Source organism: Lepisosteus oculatus, chromosome 14 (assembly GCF_040954835.1).
Source record: "Lepisosteus oculatus isolate fLepOcu1 chromosome 14, fLepOcu1.hap2, whole genome shotgun sequence".
In the NCBI taxonomy this organism is placed as follows: domain Eukaryota; kingdom Metazoa; phylum Chordata; class Actinopteri; order Semionotiformes; family Lepisosteidae; genus Lepisosteus; species Lepisosteus oculatus.
Window position 1 is genome coordinate 18,018,746 of NC_090709.1, and position 14,673 is coordinate 18,033,418.

The 14,673-nt window shown below is 45.1% G+C and overlaps 1 protein-coding gene across 1 annotated transcript in view; it reads left to right on the forward strand.

The window, feature by feature from the left end:
- The window catches only part of LOC138242765 (zinc finger protein 850-like), a 409,608-nt gene that overhangs the window by 178,601 nt on the left and 216,334 nt on the right, over window positions 1-14,673 (forward strand). The window lies entirely within an intron of this gene.

Consider the following 14,673-nt stretch of genomic DNA (forward strand, 5'->3'; position numbering starts at 1 on the left):
CGTCAACATAGGCCATGGGTAAGCCCTGGCCCACGTTCTCATCGTAGTACCGATGATTGTTCGGTAGCTCAGCAGCGGGAATCATTTCTGGAGCTTCCATGTCAGTGTCACAGCCGTGACACACTTGGCCCAAAGCCAGGCCCAGTCCCAGGTACATTTTCTTGCTCTGTGCATAACGTACCTCTATCTCATAGCCTTGTAGGGCCATCATCCATGCCACAATCCTGCTATTTGACACCCTGCCCGCTTTCAGTCTCTGGCTATGCAGGAATGTCACAGGTTGGTGGCAGGTTTCGATGATGATCTTTTGTCCCCCAACATAACTACGGAAGTGTTCTACCGACCAGACCGTAGACAACAGGGCCTTCTCGCAGTCCAAGAACTTTTGCTCCACTGGGCTCGGGGCTCGACTGGCATATGCCACCACCCTTCGCTCTTGGTCATATTCCTGACTCATAGCAGGCCCAAGGCAGTGCTCTGAGAACCCTGCTTCAAGGTAGAAGACCTTATTTTTGTCAGGGTAGGCCAAGCACGGCGCACTACCGAGTTTGCGCTTCAGCTCCATCACAGCCTGTTCTGGGGAAGGCCCCCACTCAAAGGTCACGTCTTTCTGCAACAGCTTGTGGAGGGGCCTTGCTATTTCAGCGTAATCCTCAATGAACTGCCGGGAATAATTACATACTCCCAGAAAGCTGCGCAGTTCAGACAGGTTAGTGAGCGACTTCATATTCTGGATAGCTTGGATTCTGCTGGACTGTGGCTGTATGCCTTGGGCTCCAACCAACAGTCCCACGTACTCCACTTGGGTCTTACACCACTGTCCCTTAGCCAGGGACAGTTTGGCCCCTGCACGGGAGAGCTGGGTCAACACATGCCTGATCTCGGCCATGTGTTCTACCCAGGTCTGACTCCGCATCAGAATATCGTCCACATAGACCAGGTTGCCCCTGGCGGCTGCATCACTCATGGCTTTGTGCAGAAATATGTTGAACTCCGCTGGGGAGTTGGAATACCCAAAGGGGCATCGATTCCAGGTGAACTGCCTGTTTCCATAGGAAAAGGCCAGTTTGTACTGGTCTGTTGGTTCTACCTTAAGGGTCCAGAACCCATTGGCCACATCCACTGTGGTGAAATATTTCGCTGTTGTCACCTTGGCTAACTCTTGATCTAGGTAGATCATTGGCCATCGTGACAAAGGAACCTGTTTATTCAGCTGCCGGTAGTCAATGGTCAGACGCCACTTACCATTGGGTTTCAGCACCGGCCACAGTGGGGAGTTATAAGTGGAGTTACACTCCCTTATGATCTGACGCTCTAGTAGAGCATCCAACGTCTGCTTTATGGACTTGTATGCCGTGAGGGGAATGCGATACTGCCTGACATAGGTTGGGCGGGAGCCAGGGGCCGTGGGAATGCGCACTGTGTGCAAATCCGTCACCCCGCAGTCATAGGCGTCCCGTGCAAACACTTCCTGGAAATCCTGGAAGATCTGACGCAGCTGCTGACGCTGGCTTTCCGTTTCCAAGGCATCTGCCTTACCAACCTGTTCCTGTACCTGCTCTAGGAACCCCGCTTTTGATGGCATGGCGGTATCCCGGGTCGCACTCTCGGCTGAGTGGTCCGTCGGAACACCTGCGTGTACTGTGTACACAACCATCTCATTCTTATCGCTAAGTTCCACCCTGCACACCTCCTGGTTGCAGAATCCCTCTATTGGCATAATTGCAATCATCCGCCGGGGGTAGGTGTAGTACACCTGCTCGGTTCCCCCCTCCCTGGCCAAGGGACCAGGGAGCTGCCCCAGTACTGGGATGGCCAGTTCGAAATCATAGAAACCATTGTCAATTACCAGTCCCATGTCAGTGCGAGCAGGGATTTTGACATCTTGTTTTGCTATGTTCTGCACCAACAGGCAGGTGGCTCGGCCATTCCGTTCCAGTCTGGGGGTACCACAGACTGCTAGGTTCAGTCTGATAAACTGAGCTGATGGTTGGAAGAAAACCATCTCAGCGTCCATTCTCTGTCCCCTCTTTAGGACAAGGCGTACCGGAAACCCTGCTGTTGACGCAGGAACGATCAGGTCCGATTCGTTTACTACCTGGCAGGCCTGAGGAATCGTCTGACCTGACCGAATGTTCTCGGGGTCGCCCCTTAGAGAGTGGGCATCTGGGTTCGCCCGTGTCCACAGCACACTGTTTACTGTGTCCAGCTGGGCGCCCAGTCGAACCAACAGGTCTGCACCAATACAGACCGAATGGGTCAGCTGAGGTGCTACCTGGAAGTAGTGAGCAAACTTCCATTTTCCGATGGAGATGGAAGCTACACAGCTTCCTTTGCTCTAAATGGACCTATGAGGTGGGGGTGCCCACCACAGAACCTGTGACTGCGTCACCAGGGTCACCTGACGGCTTTGCGACAGGTCCTCGAACAGACCTTCACTGATTATGGACTTCTCAGAGCTGAGCCTAAGAATTACATCATCAACCTGCACTTCTGCCACCTGGACCCCTCCCACCACCATGGGGTGGTAGTCCTGGTCCCCCTGAGGTGCCAGGATGCACAGAAAGGACTCCCATTCATTACCGGACAGGGAGATCCACTCTTCTTCAGAGATGAAAAAGGGGTGTGCTTTACCTGGCGGGTCAAGCAGCTGCTCGGAGCACTGCTCCTGTAGTTGGGAGACAGTGGGAGTGCTGGCCTGGGCAGGACTTCCCTGTAGTTTTGGAAAGCAAGAAGAGACATTTATTTTACGTCCAGAGGAACCAGGTGGAACCTCCAACTCAGCTATAGTGTTCAGTGGGCACTGTGTGAGCACAGCATAACCACTGAACCCCTCGAGTTTTTTTGCTGTACGACAGGCTTAGGGTTTTTGACCTGAGCCCACAATTTTCCACGCTGGCAGTCCACCAGAGGCTCCAGCCTGTCAAGCAGGTCTTGGCCAATGAGTAGTGGCTCTGTCTTAAACCTAGAGATGTAAACAGGATGCACCACATTCATTGGCCCGAACCTAAGTGCCACCCACACTCGGTGTGTGATCCTGGCATGATCCTGGGTATAGCTGGAAATATCTATCTTACACGGTTCTACCTTAAGTCTGATGCCTTTTCCTTTCGCTACTCGTTTGAGCTCGCTGAGTAGATCGGCTGACATCAAGCTAATTTCAGCCCCAGTGTCAATCAGTGCTTCTCTATCTAAGACGTTTTCAAGAGAAACCTTGATATAAATACGCCTTGCTTTGCCTTTCTGGGTGAGATTCCCTAAGAATTGTTGGAAGCCTGCCTTTTCTTTGACTTCAGGGGCGGGGTCAGCGCCCAACTCAGAGTCACAGCCTTCTTCCAGGCAGGAACCCTCCCACCCAATCAGATAGACTGAGGGAGAGGTTTGGGATGGATCCCCGCCTCCTCCAGTGAGAAGGGGCGTGGTCCCCCTCAGCTCATTCACGCTTCCGGCATTCGGTGCGGAAGGTTTACCCTTTCCTGATCTCTCAAGCAGGGCTTGTTCAAGCCGGGCCAGGCGGGCTGCAGTCGACTCCCTTCGTCCAGCCTTATGATAGGCTCTGCCTGAGCCCTTGCCTTCCCCGTAGCGCTCACGGCGGCTCTGACGCTTAGTGCGGTCCTGCCTGCCTATTTTGCTTCGGGGCTTAGCGGGCTCAGGAACCTCAGCTCCCTCAAGCTGAGGCGAGTCGTCAACCCTGCTGGCTTTAGTGGCGAACACGGCCGTTTTAGCAGGTTTTCGCTCTGAGGAAGCAGAGACTTCAGCTCCCCAGGCTTTTTGAGCCAACCTTCTAATATCAGCCATTTTCATCGCTTTTGCATCAGTGTGCATCACAATCATTGTCCTGACTGAGGGATGCAGATTAGCAATGAATAAACCTTTGAAATTCACGTTCTCTTCGCAACCCTCTTCATTCCGCCCCGCAAAATAAGTGTGCCTAAGCCTCTCATAGTAGTCGCGAGGGACTTCAGCTTTTTCGTGCTTAATATGGTGCGCAGCGGCCACGGCAGATATGGGATCGATAAAAGCCGAAAATTCTCCGATCATTGCCTGACACAGCTCCTCAAAGCTATTACAGATCTCCGGTCCTTGTCTAGACATCCACTCGTGGCCCGCTCGGCTGGTAGTTTTCCTTACTAACATAGCCTTTTCCTGTTCGGACGCTTCAGGCATAAACTGCAAAGTATATCTCAGCTCATCGATGTAGGTTTCCACATTATTCCCTGACACTGACGGGTCAAACCTTTCTACATCTTTGGCTAACTGCCTCAGGGAGTGGAGGTTAATTTTTACGGTTTCTCCGCGGGCAGGGAGAAGGCCGTGATCAGGAGCAGGGGGTCTATGCCTGAATTGAATCGCCCTTGCGTCTCGCGCAGGACTTGGCGATCTCCCCCATGCCGATCCGACCACAGACCACAGACCCTGGCCGGGAGAAACCTGCAAGTGGGATCTAGCCTGTTTTGCTTCCAGTACGGCAGCATCTAACTCCTTTTGCCTTTCCTGGCTGAGCTCATTTAAACTCTCAATTTCTTTTTCTTTTTCTTTCAAGCTCGCTTCCAGGTCTCTCCTAGCTACCTCAGCCGCAGTTTCTCTAGCAGACAGGTCATCTAATTTACCTAAAACTTCCCTGAGTCTGTCTTCACTTTCCTCATTTTTCACTCTCTTTTCTCTGATTATATCCAACAACTCAACTCGCTCCACCTTATATCTTTCTAGCGTTCCCTGAAGCTTTTGAAACTTTGTCAGCTAGGACAAAGACAGTTCCAGCTGTTTAGCTAGATTTAAGGCGAAACTCGATAGGACCTGAACTGCATTCACAGACCCTCCTGTGTTAAGCTGGTTCGCTACCTTAGTTACTAGATTTACTTGCAGCTTCTCAATATCATCAAAGTTCAACTTTTCAATACCGCTCCAGTAACCAGGATTGTTGTCGCTAGAAATAGTACTTATAAGCGACTCCACTTCAGACATTTTAGGAGCCATTGTCATTACGTCAGAGAAACTTTAAGAGTATTACTTTTTTTCCTTTTTACCAAAATACAGTATGGAATGTAAACACCCGAGCAGATGGATTTCCAATCAGCACACGTTACACTAAATGCTAGAAAACAGGAGGATTTCTTTACGCAGTTATCAGCACACCCGGTATTCGCGTATAGAAGCCGCGGTGCTGTGCTGAACTTGAACTCACAGCAACATCAGTTATTCTGTGCGATTGATTCTCATTTCATTCTAAACTCGCCCGCACAGGGACGCCATTAAATGTAGTGGTTTGATGGGTTTACTGAGACAATTATTAATTGTAACAGTAATCACGAGGTTGTTTGTTGTAGCTTTTAGAAAATCAATCGTCAGAACAACTAACAACGCACACACACGGGTTCAATACACGAGATACATTTATTAATATAAATTGTGCACCAAAGATATACTAGTCTGCCTGGATACGAGCGGCAGACCTTACTGTGAGGGTGATCAATATACAAGGTATATAATCTCGAAGAGATGCCAACACAAAGAGATACACAACAGAGACTATATGTCAATATATATCGTTCGGTTACCAAATCGCTAATCGGTGTTATTACCCACTGTTACTCTAAACTCGGAAGTAAATACATTACTCATGAATTAAATTGATAACAACTTGTGTTGAGGTACAATTGAATTCTCGAGACGCAATGTAGAACATGGGGTTTACTTATCCACTGTGTATGGATTTGGAATCTCCCGGCACGAACACCAAACCAGCTGACAGGCTCTGTTGCAGCCTCTGTTCCAGCGGTTGTCTAATGGGTGTTGTGTCGGCGTTGTCTGGCTACCGGCCAACCAGTCAAGGTGCAGCTCGGAGTAGGACGGGCGGAGGAATCTGACTGCGGCGCGCAGGGCAGTCGTTGCTCCAAGGGGATCTACCAGCAGTCCGGCTGGCTAGTAGAAAGTCTCTATGCACAGAGTGTGACCGCGAGTCCTCACAAGTCACTCTTTTGCCTGGGAAGAAGCTGGTTCGTTCCCGGTCCAGCGCTGCTTCTGAATAAGCTATTCAGGTTGTCGACGAGGGTCCAACTGTAGGCTGCCGTTGATCAAGAGGAGCATTCACGTTGGTAGAATTCTGAGTACGTACGGGATCCTCGGCCTTGCGCTTAGAACAAAGTCCAAGTCCCTTTGCAGACCACAGCAGTTGTCACGTGATTGTCTCTGAGGATGTGTGCTGATTGGTTGAGAGTTTGGCGGGCATTGGAGACCCACGTGGTATTACCACGCCCTGCCAGTCCCTGATTGGTTGATCAAGGTGAGATATGAGTCACTTACTCTTGACACTTAGGAATGCAGTCCAGATGTCCATTTGGCACTCCCTAGACAGATAGGCGCCAATGGATGACCATTGATCATGATAGCCAGGCTTAGCTAAGTGCATCCCCATCTGGGAGCTGTCCCTTATCAAAAGAAAACATCTTAAATCAGCCTGCATGAATACTTTCTCTGTGGCCGCACCACAGAGATGGAGGGTGAGATGGGGCCTCCTTTAGGACAGCATACCAAAGCTTAATTATGTCTTATTAACAAGCATTGCCGCTACAATAGCAATTCAAATACAACAGCCACACTGCTGAAACCATATGTTTTACACACCAGACAGGCCCCCTAACCTCATACAACCTTGCTGTGGCTCTGACCCCTTTCTTTATTTTTTTATGATTTTCTGAAGGTAACACTACAGGTAATACATTGGGATAGGTGGGTCTGCTTCATGGCTCAATAGCAATTCAAATACAACACCCACACTGCTGAAACCATATGTTTTACACACCAGACAGGACCCCTAACCTTATACAACCTTGCTGTGGCTGCGGCCCATTTATTTATTTTGTAATGATTTTTTCAATATGGCACCATTAGACAGCCGGTACATGGGGATAGGGGGGTTGTATTCACGAGTCAATAGCTGCAAGCAGGTGTTTTACACATCAGACAGCTCCCCTAACCTTAAAAAACCTTGCTTTGAGTTGTGGAACATTTCTTTATTTTTTAATGGTTTTTTTACTGTAATCAAGTGTTGTGCTCATTAATTATAATAATAATAATTGCTTACACTTATATAGCGCTTTTCTGGACACTCCACTCAAAGCGCTTTACAGGTAATGGGAACTCCCCTCCACCACCACCATAGTGCGCTAGAACACTCACCACTATCAGTGAGAAATGTAGCCAATTCAAAGAGGAGGATTATTAGGAGGCCATGATTGGTAAGGGCCAATGGGGAAATTTGGCCAGGACGCCGGGATTACACCTTTACTCTTTTCAAGAAACGCCATGGGATTTTTAATGACCACAGAGACTCAGGACCTCAGTTTTACATCTCATTCAAAGGAAGGCGCCTGTTTACAGTATAGTGTCCCCGTCACTATACTGGGGCATTAGGACCCACATGGACCGCAGGGTGAGCGCCCCCTGCTGGCCCCACTAGCACCTCTTCCCGCAGGAACCTTAGTTTTTCCAAGGAGGTCTCCCATCCAGGTACTGACCAGGCTCACACCTGCTTAGCTTCAGTGGGTTGCCAGTTGTGAGCTGCAGGGTGATATGGCTGCCGGCCATAATCAGCAGCCTTCAGTACTGAAGCAGGTGGGAGCCTGGTCAGTACCTGGATGGGAGACCTCCTGGGAAAAACTAAGGTTGCTGCTGGAAGAGGTGCTAGTGGGGCCAGCACTACCATTAGGCAGGACTCCTGACCTTTCACAGTCATGCTTTGTTGTGTGAAACTTTAATGATCTTTTTAGGATTTTTTGAACATGGCAACTTCCACCGAGATGGGTGGGGGGTGTCGGGGTGCTCTTCAATAGCTTTTTCATCTATACACACAAACGGATGTAACCAAGACACTCAGAACCTGTCACGCAGGGGCTGACTGCTGAGGATAGGGATCCAATGCGGTGCCCTTGGTAGGGTTGGCGTGAGACGCAGGCGTAGTCGGAGTAAACAGGCAGGGGTCCGAGTCCGGGAAGGCGTATGTCGAAGAAAACTCAGTCTTCACTCAGGTTGGGAGATTGTCAACAGAGATCTTTAATACAATCAGCTGAAGGGGAGCATATCACAGAGAAAGGGTTTCCCCTAGCACTCAAGACATGCTCACTGGACTGAAGTTATACTTTCCTTTTTTATACATTAAAGTAGGCAATACTTTAACATATCAAAGGAACATACAGGGAAAGGGGCAGTGTCAGAAGTCAAACAAACAGGACAGGGGGGTGCCATTTGGCATCCTACAATCTGTTTCAATTTTCTCTAGTTGAATGGGTGTGAGGAATCACAGGCTTTAGTTTGCACCTAAGACAGTGGTCTTAGGTGCGAACAGAAACCTTTCCCACGCATAGTCACTGTCCTGACCTTTTGACTCGGTCTTCCACACGTAGCACAGGCGTAGGCACAGAATCGACAGGCGAAAGTGTAGTCGAGGGACTGCCAGGGGTCAGAGTCCAGGAAGGCGTAGAAGTTGCGTCGGTGTGGATTCAGAAGGCAGAGGCGTAAACAAAGTGACAGGCTGGGGTCAGGATCCGAGAAAGCGTAAAACAGGCGAAGGTACAAAATCGAGTGGCTAAAGCGGTAGTCGGAAAAGCGGGGTCGAGGTCCAGGGGAGAAGTCGTAGTAAGGCAAAGGTGTAGTTAGTACGTAAGCTCCGGGAGAGAATCTCAATCGTGAGCAATGACCGGGGGACAGATGAGGGTTTAAACAGAGGACTGATTGACACGTGCACGTTTGGTACGGGGAGAGCTCGTAGGAATGCGGGAGCGCTAGCCTGCGTGAGGGAGATTCGTGGCAAAACCAACAGAATCAACCTGAACTCACAGAAAAACAAGAATGCCCCCGAGACACCTGCACCCCCCCCGGACCACTCTGGTATCAACACCCCCAAACCCATCCATACAAGACTCAGAATCGGTGCAACCCTCCAACCTGGACCAAGAGCAGGATGGGACAAGAACCTGCACCACACTACGCACCCCTCATCCAGACCAGCAGGACAGCCAGACCACAGACAGCACCATCATGTAACCCCCCTGTTCATTCCAACAGAAAAGCCGAACTGACCCCCACCAGCATGGTGACGCTGCAGCTCTGGTCACACCAGCAGGCCCAATGGGCTCAGAGCTGGGGGACATACAGATGCAGCCATTCATAATGCATGGGCGATACCGCATTATTTTCCGGTACGCTGTACGCAGTCTACCGCAAGTTACCGGTAAATACCGCGAGTTACCGGTAAATACTGCTAGTTACCATAAATCTTTCTATAATATGACAAGCAAAATAATAGTATCCGGAATTTCCGCAAGGTGGAGCTAATAAAGCTCAACCTCTCATGTTTGAGCTGTGGCCATCAAAGTCTTTAACGAAGATATTACTAATAGTGTTAATAATGAATGACCTTGGACAAGCTGTAAGTGTAAACTCAAAGTATTGCCTTGGTCAACATTCTTTTTTTCATTGACCGTCTTTGTAAAAGTAACACCACAGCATTTCGCAATCACGCATTTGTTTCCAATCATGCAAAGTACAGTAATTTTTGAGAATCGATTCACCATGCCTTTCACATGCTCATAAAAGAGATTGATTTAGGAACATAAACATATTACTGTATGCAAACCATACTGTATACAGTATGTATATGTATATTTAATGTTTTTACTGTGCCCGTTTAAGTATTGAATATTTATATGGAATTTTACCACTGAAGGGAAATCTTAGTAGCTGAGCATAAAAAGAATAGGCGCATACTGCAACGCGTGTGAAGGCCATAAACGATATTAATTTTGGAACATAAACATACAGTATATGGCTGGTCTCGGTACTTTAAAGAAAACATACACGAAACATGGTTTCATTATGACCAGAATCGGTCTTGAGATATTTTTAACTTGATTTACAGTATTTGAGAGGTATGTCTTAACATCGATACTACAGTACGTAAATACTGCTCACGTATATGTTTCTAGGTTTATATTATGCATTTCATATGGTCAAATTACTTTTGAGCAACTAATAAGAAGCGCGAAACGGTATGCCCAGGACGTTTTAGTTTCGTTTTACTGGGACTCTGCTTTAACAATGTCGCCGTGGATTGATTAGAGATATCAAGTACATACAAGTCATTTTTTAAATGTTGCAGTTCGTCTTGTAAAAATGTTACGAGTACATCATCTATCAACAATTACACAGGTTATGTTTCCATATTGCGGATTTTGGTTACGTAATATTATTTTCTAAATTTCACGTTGTGAATATATGATTTGGGCAAACAGAGCCGCAAAGAAGTACATCATGGGTTGTTGTTTTTTTTTGCAGTTTTATCTAGAACAAGCGATGCTTAAACCTTTGTCTGATTCTTGTGAAACTATCCACACGACAGTTACCTAGGAGTTGACTTCAGTGATGTCACTGATGGGATGTTTCTAAAAATCCATCCTCTGTAAAACATCTTCTCTAGTTGTCCTGCATATGTATTCGCTAATGAAGCTGTGTGTTCTGAGCCTGGATCTCTACATTTCTGTATGAACCAGCTTAGAGGGCTAAAGACAGCTTGTGTTTAAATTGAGTGTAAGGCAATTTATGCTTCTAAAGTCATGGTCAGCATTTATTATTGTACTGTGCTTTAAACTTGTTCTGTGCCTAGTCACATTATTTTATAGCGTTTTTATAGCGTTATCAAATCCGGTGGCTCTGTGTGTTAGTTTCCTGACTCCCATGTCACATGGTCTGTGATTGAAACCTGTGAAACCGGTTTAATTCATCACAGCCAGCACTCCGGCAGAGAGGGGGTTGTACTCGTAAAGTAGAAGCAGGCGAGATTTCCAGCGAAAGACATCTCCCCCTCCCCCCCCCACCCTCATACGATTCAAATTGTATTACAGCATTGTAATTACACATTGTAATTGTATTACACATTGTACACATGCTTAAAAGAGAAGAGAGAAAACGCAAGCCTTCTTCAGGTGTGAGGGTCTTCTGCTCAGAATGAAACGCTAAAATGTCATGTTGGCTCTGAATGGGTTCAATTATGATCTGGGCTTGATTAAGGTCGCTGCCTTTCATCTAAAACCCTACTTGAATCCTTCTAAACTAAAAATCAGTGTTAGTGAGTTCTAAATAAAGAGGTATCCAGGTAACAGTGAAACGGGCGGACAGTCTGGGGAGATCGCCCGTTTTCCATGTAAATAGTTCCCTGGTTCCGCACCCCTTGGTGTTTCTCTCGCTCTCTCTCGGGTCACCTGATCATTAGCTCGAAAGATTTCAGTGCTTTGTGTATATTCTAATGGTAGTGGGGGCAGGGTGTGTGGGAACAGGTTTGGTTGAAATTGCATTGGAGATCTATGTTCTTCACACCTGAAACATTTTCTCTGAAAGCATTTTCTTTGCAGTTTAACCGATCTTGTTACAGCATGTTACAGTTTACTATTATTAACCATATTAATTTTAAGTGCTTAATGCCATTTTTTTACCAGGCACGAATATTAAGTCCATATCTTCGCAAGGGAATCAGTGCGAATTGCAATACTAATTAAATTAAAACTACTAACTACTAACTAATACTAGCTAATTAAAACAAACCAGAAACGTGTTGTTCTGTCTAATGACATTACAAGTGGAAAGATTACAGATTTTAATCGTCTTTAATTTTGTTACGTTATACATTTTAGAAACGTTTCATCCATACAAACACCACAAAACTATTTTCGATTGTATTTCTGAATAGTATGTTACACTTAGTTCACTGTTTTAAATACATCTAATTAAGAAAGTTAGGTGTTAGCATAAACTATTAGCAATCAATAATATTTAATTTAGCACTGTAATAAGCTGTTGCACCTTCCCCCGCATCTTGTAAAAATATATTTTCATTGTTCAAATATACATTAAGTCTGACTATCATATAATAAGTTAAATACAAAACTAAAGAAAAAATAGGGTTAAATATAATTCAAAATATTTTGCTAACAATGTTAACTGTTTATGAATAATAAAATGTATTAACTAAGGAGTAGGATGGCACAGTTGTTAGTATGTTTTTTGTTTTGTTTCTTTTTCATAAATACAACAGTAATACCTGATGTCTCAGTGGCTTTCAAAATTAAATTATGCATGCAAACCTGTGAACTAGAAAGATAACTAAGATATCCATCCATTTATAATGGTGGCGAAGTGGTTAGCATTGCTATCTTGCAGCACTGGGGTCCTAGGTTCAATTCCTGCCATCCTGTGTGTGTGGGGTTTACATGTTCTCTCTGGGTTACATGGTTTTTCTCCATATGTGTGATATGACTCCCTCTTGCACTCCAAAACATACTGGTAAGTTAATTGGTTTATGGGAAAACTGGCCCTGGTGTGTGTGTGTTTGTGTCTGTCTGTCCTGTGATGGACTGGCGCTATGTCCAGGGTGTATTCTGCCTTGTGTCCGTTGCTTACTGGGATAGGCTCCAAATCCTCTGTACTGGATAAAGAGATTAGAAATGGATGGAAGTAAAGGCACTGTGTGGATGGAACTATACCACAGTGTTAGAAACCCACTATGAAATGGCAGCATCTCACTGAGATTAAAATATCTTATAGTGCTGGCTTAAGGAAACAGCCTTTCCACCTCTCTTGCACATCAGTATCCATACCTAGTTATTTAAACAAATTGCCTCTAATTATAAACATCTTAATATGCTGGCTCTGTGGAGCCGCATCAGCTATGTTTCCCCATTCCTTCAATTCATGTGCATCCAACACACAGTTCAATGCCAGCAACTACACATAATCTAAAATACAATCCTTATTTCAGTATCTATGTAAACATATAGTCTGTTAACTTAATCATCTTCATCAAAAGTATGCCTAACCCCATTAGGAAGTGTTCTTGTTATAAGTGTATTCCTCAGCTTTCCCCAAATTATCTTCTTCTTGCCAACATCTCTAGTCTTTTATCCTGCAATAACTCAGCCAACACTTAAATCTCCAAAAGCTGCTTGTGTTAATTTCTTTAAATCACAAATATCATGTGTAAATACTGGCCATGTAATACTCTGCATTGTGGAATAATAGTTTATTTTAAAGGGAACTAGAGAAACTAAGAACTAGAGAAATCAAGAAAGGCTTTTTTTCTAGAATTAATAACTGCACATCCTGTTCACTGGGGAAATTAAATCCACACTGAGCAATCTTCAATATGTTCAGAATATGACAGCAAGAATCCTATCAGGGATGCATTATACCTGTTTTCAAGTCCTTGCAATGGTTACCTATCAGATTTCGAGTCAACTTCAAAATCCTTATCCTCCTTATATACTGTCCTACAACTGTTATTATTGATCACCGAATTATTCTACTTGACATGACTTCATTCAGCCTTTCCTGAACGTCTATGACAGGCAGAGAGAGTGCTGTTTCTGGTGCGATCTTTTGCAGCTGACATTTCACTGTTTTAAACGAACAAGAAATTAGATTGCTCATAAATCACTTATTCTATATAAACACAGCGTAATTGCCCTCCGAAAATCCTCTTTTTCTTGTTCGTTTTAGAGACCTTGATCGAAACTGATTTTAGATGACAGAAAGGATTTATTTTCTCTGTATTTCCTACATTGCTTTGTCGAGATTTTAACTTTATATCTAACTTTATATCTAGGCTCAGATTTCAACTATAAATCGTACAGTAATTAATAGCAGTAAATACTGATGTTTTGCGCCCTCTTACCACAAAAATATATGTTTTGTAGTTGGGATTAACTTTATTTCGTACGCGTAGCTGTACGTAGATGGCGGCAAATCAGACACCCAGAGAGAGGGGGGTGGGGGGCGTCTTCTCGCCTCCATAACTAAAATGCCAAATAGGAGTGGCTTAAGCGACATACACAGTCATGTAACTGACAGTTTGAGGTAGCCTATCGTGTAAATTTCGCTTTGTTGCTGATAGGTTAAGCTTTCGAAACTCTGCCCCAAAGCCATGTGACTGATTTTTCGCCCTGTTTCGTTGGTTAAACGCAATGATCACAAGCACCACCATGGTAACTGGGATGTGTAGTTTTTAATTCCGTTTGAATTATAACTGTACGTACTGTCTTCATATTTGGCCAGGGCTTTAAAGAGAAGGCGCGCCAAAAAATTTTGGTGCCGTCGTCTCCGCTTTAAAGGTACCCCCGTGCTGGAAGAATTTGACCTTGGAACGTTTGCCCAGCGTAGTTATAGTGGACATAAAAACAAGAGTTCGCTGGCATTATATCCTAGAAGACACAGACAGGCACCAGACCGGTAAATGCTTGATGAACTAGGGATTGGACAGTTTCCAAGTGCTTGTACAATCGATGGAAATGTTCAAATAAATGTGCAAAAGAAATAAACAAAATAATCATTTATTTCTTTATCATATTGGCTAGCTAATGTCCTCTCTTTGCTAGTTAGTGGCTGTGTTAATGCGTTGGGTAGCAACGGGTGACTGTTCTCTGGCGGAAGATGTAAACAGCTTAATTTACGTGTTAAATAATTTTTAAAAATTAAAATTCATTCTATACAGCAATCACATATTTGGGTACCGTTTCATAAAACTTTCATGCTTAAAATGTTTAGGGAGAAATGGAAGACTGGTGTGTATTTTTTCTTTAAACTATCAAGACCATCCATACACAGTACAGTTTATGTACATACAGTAAT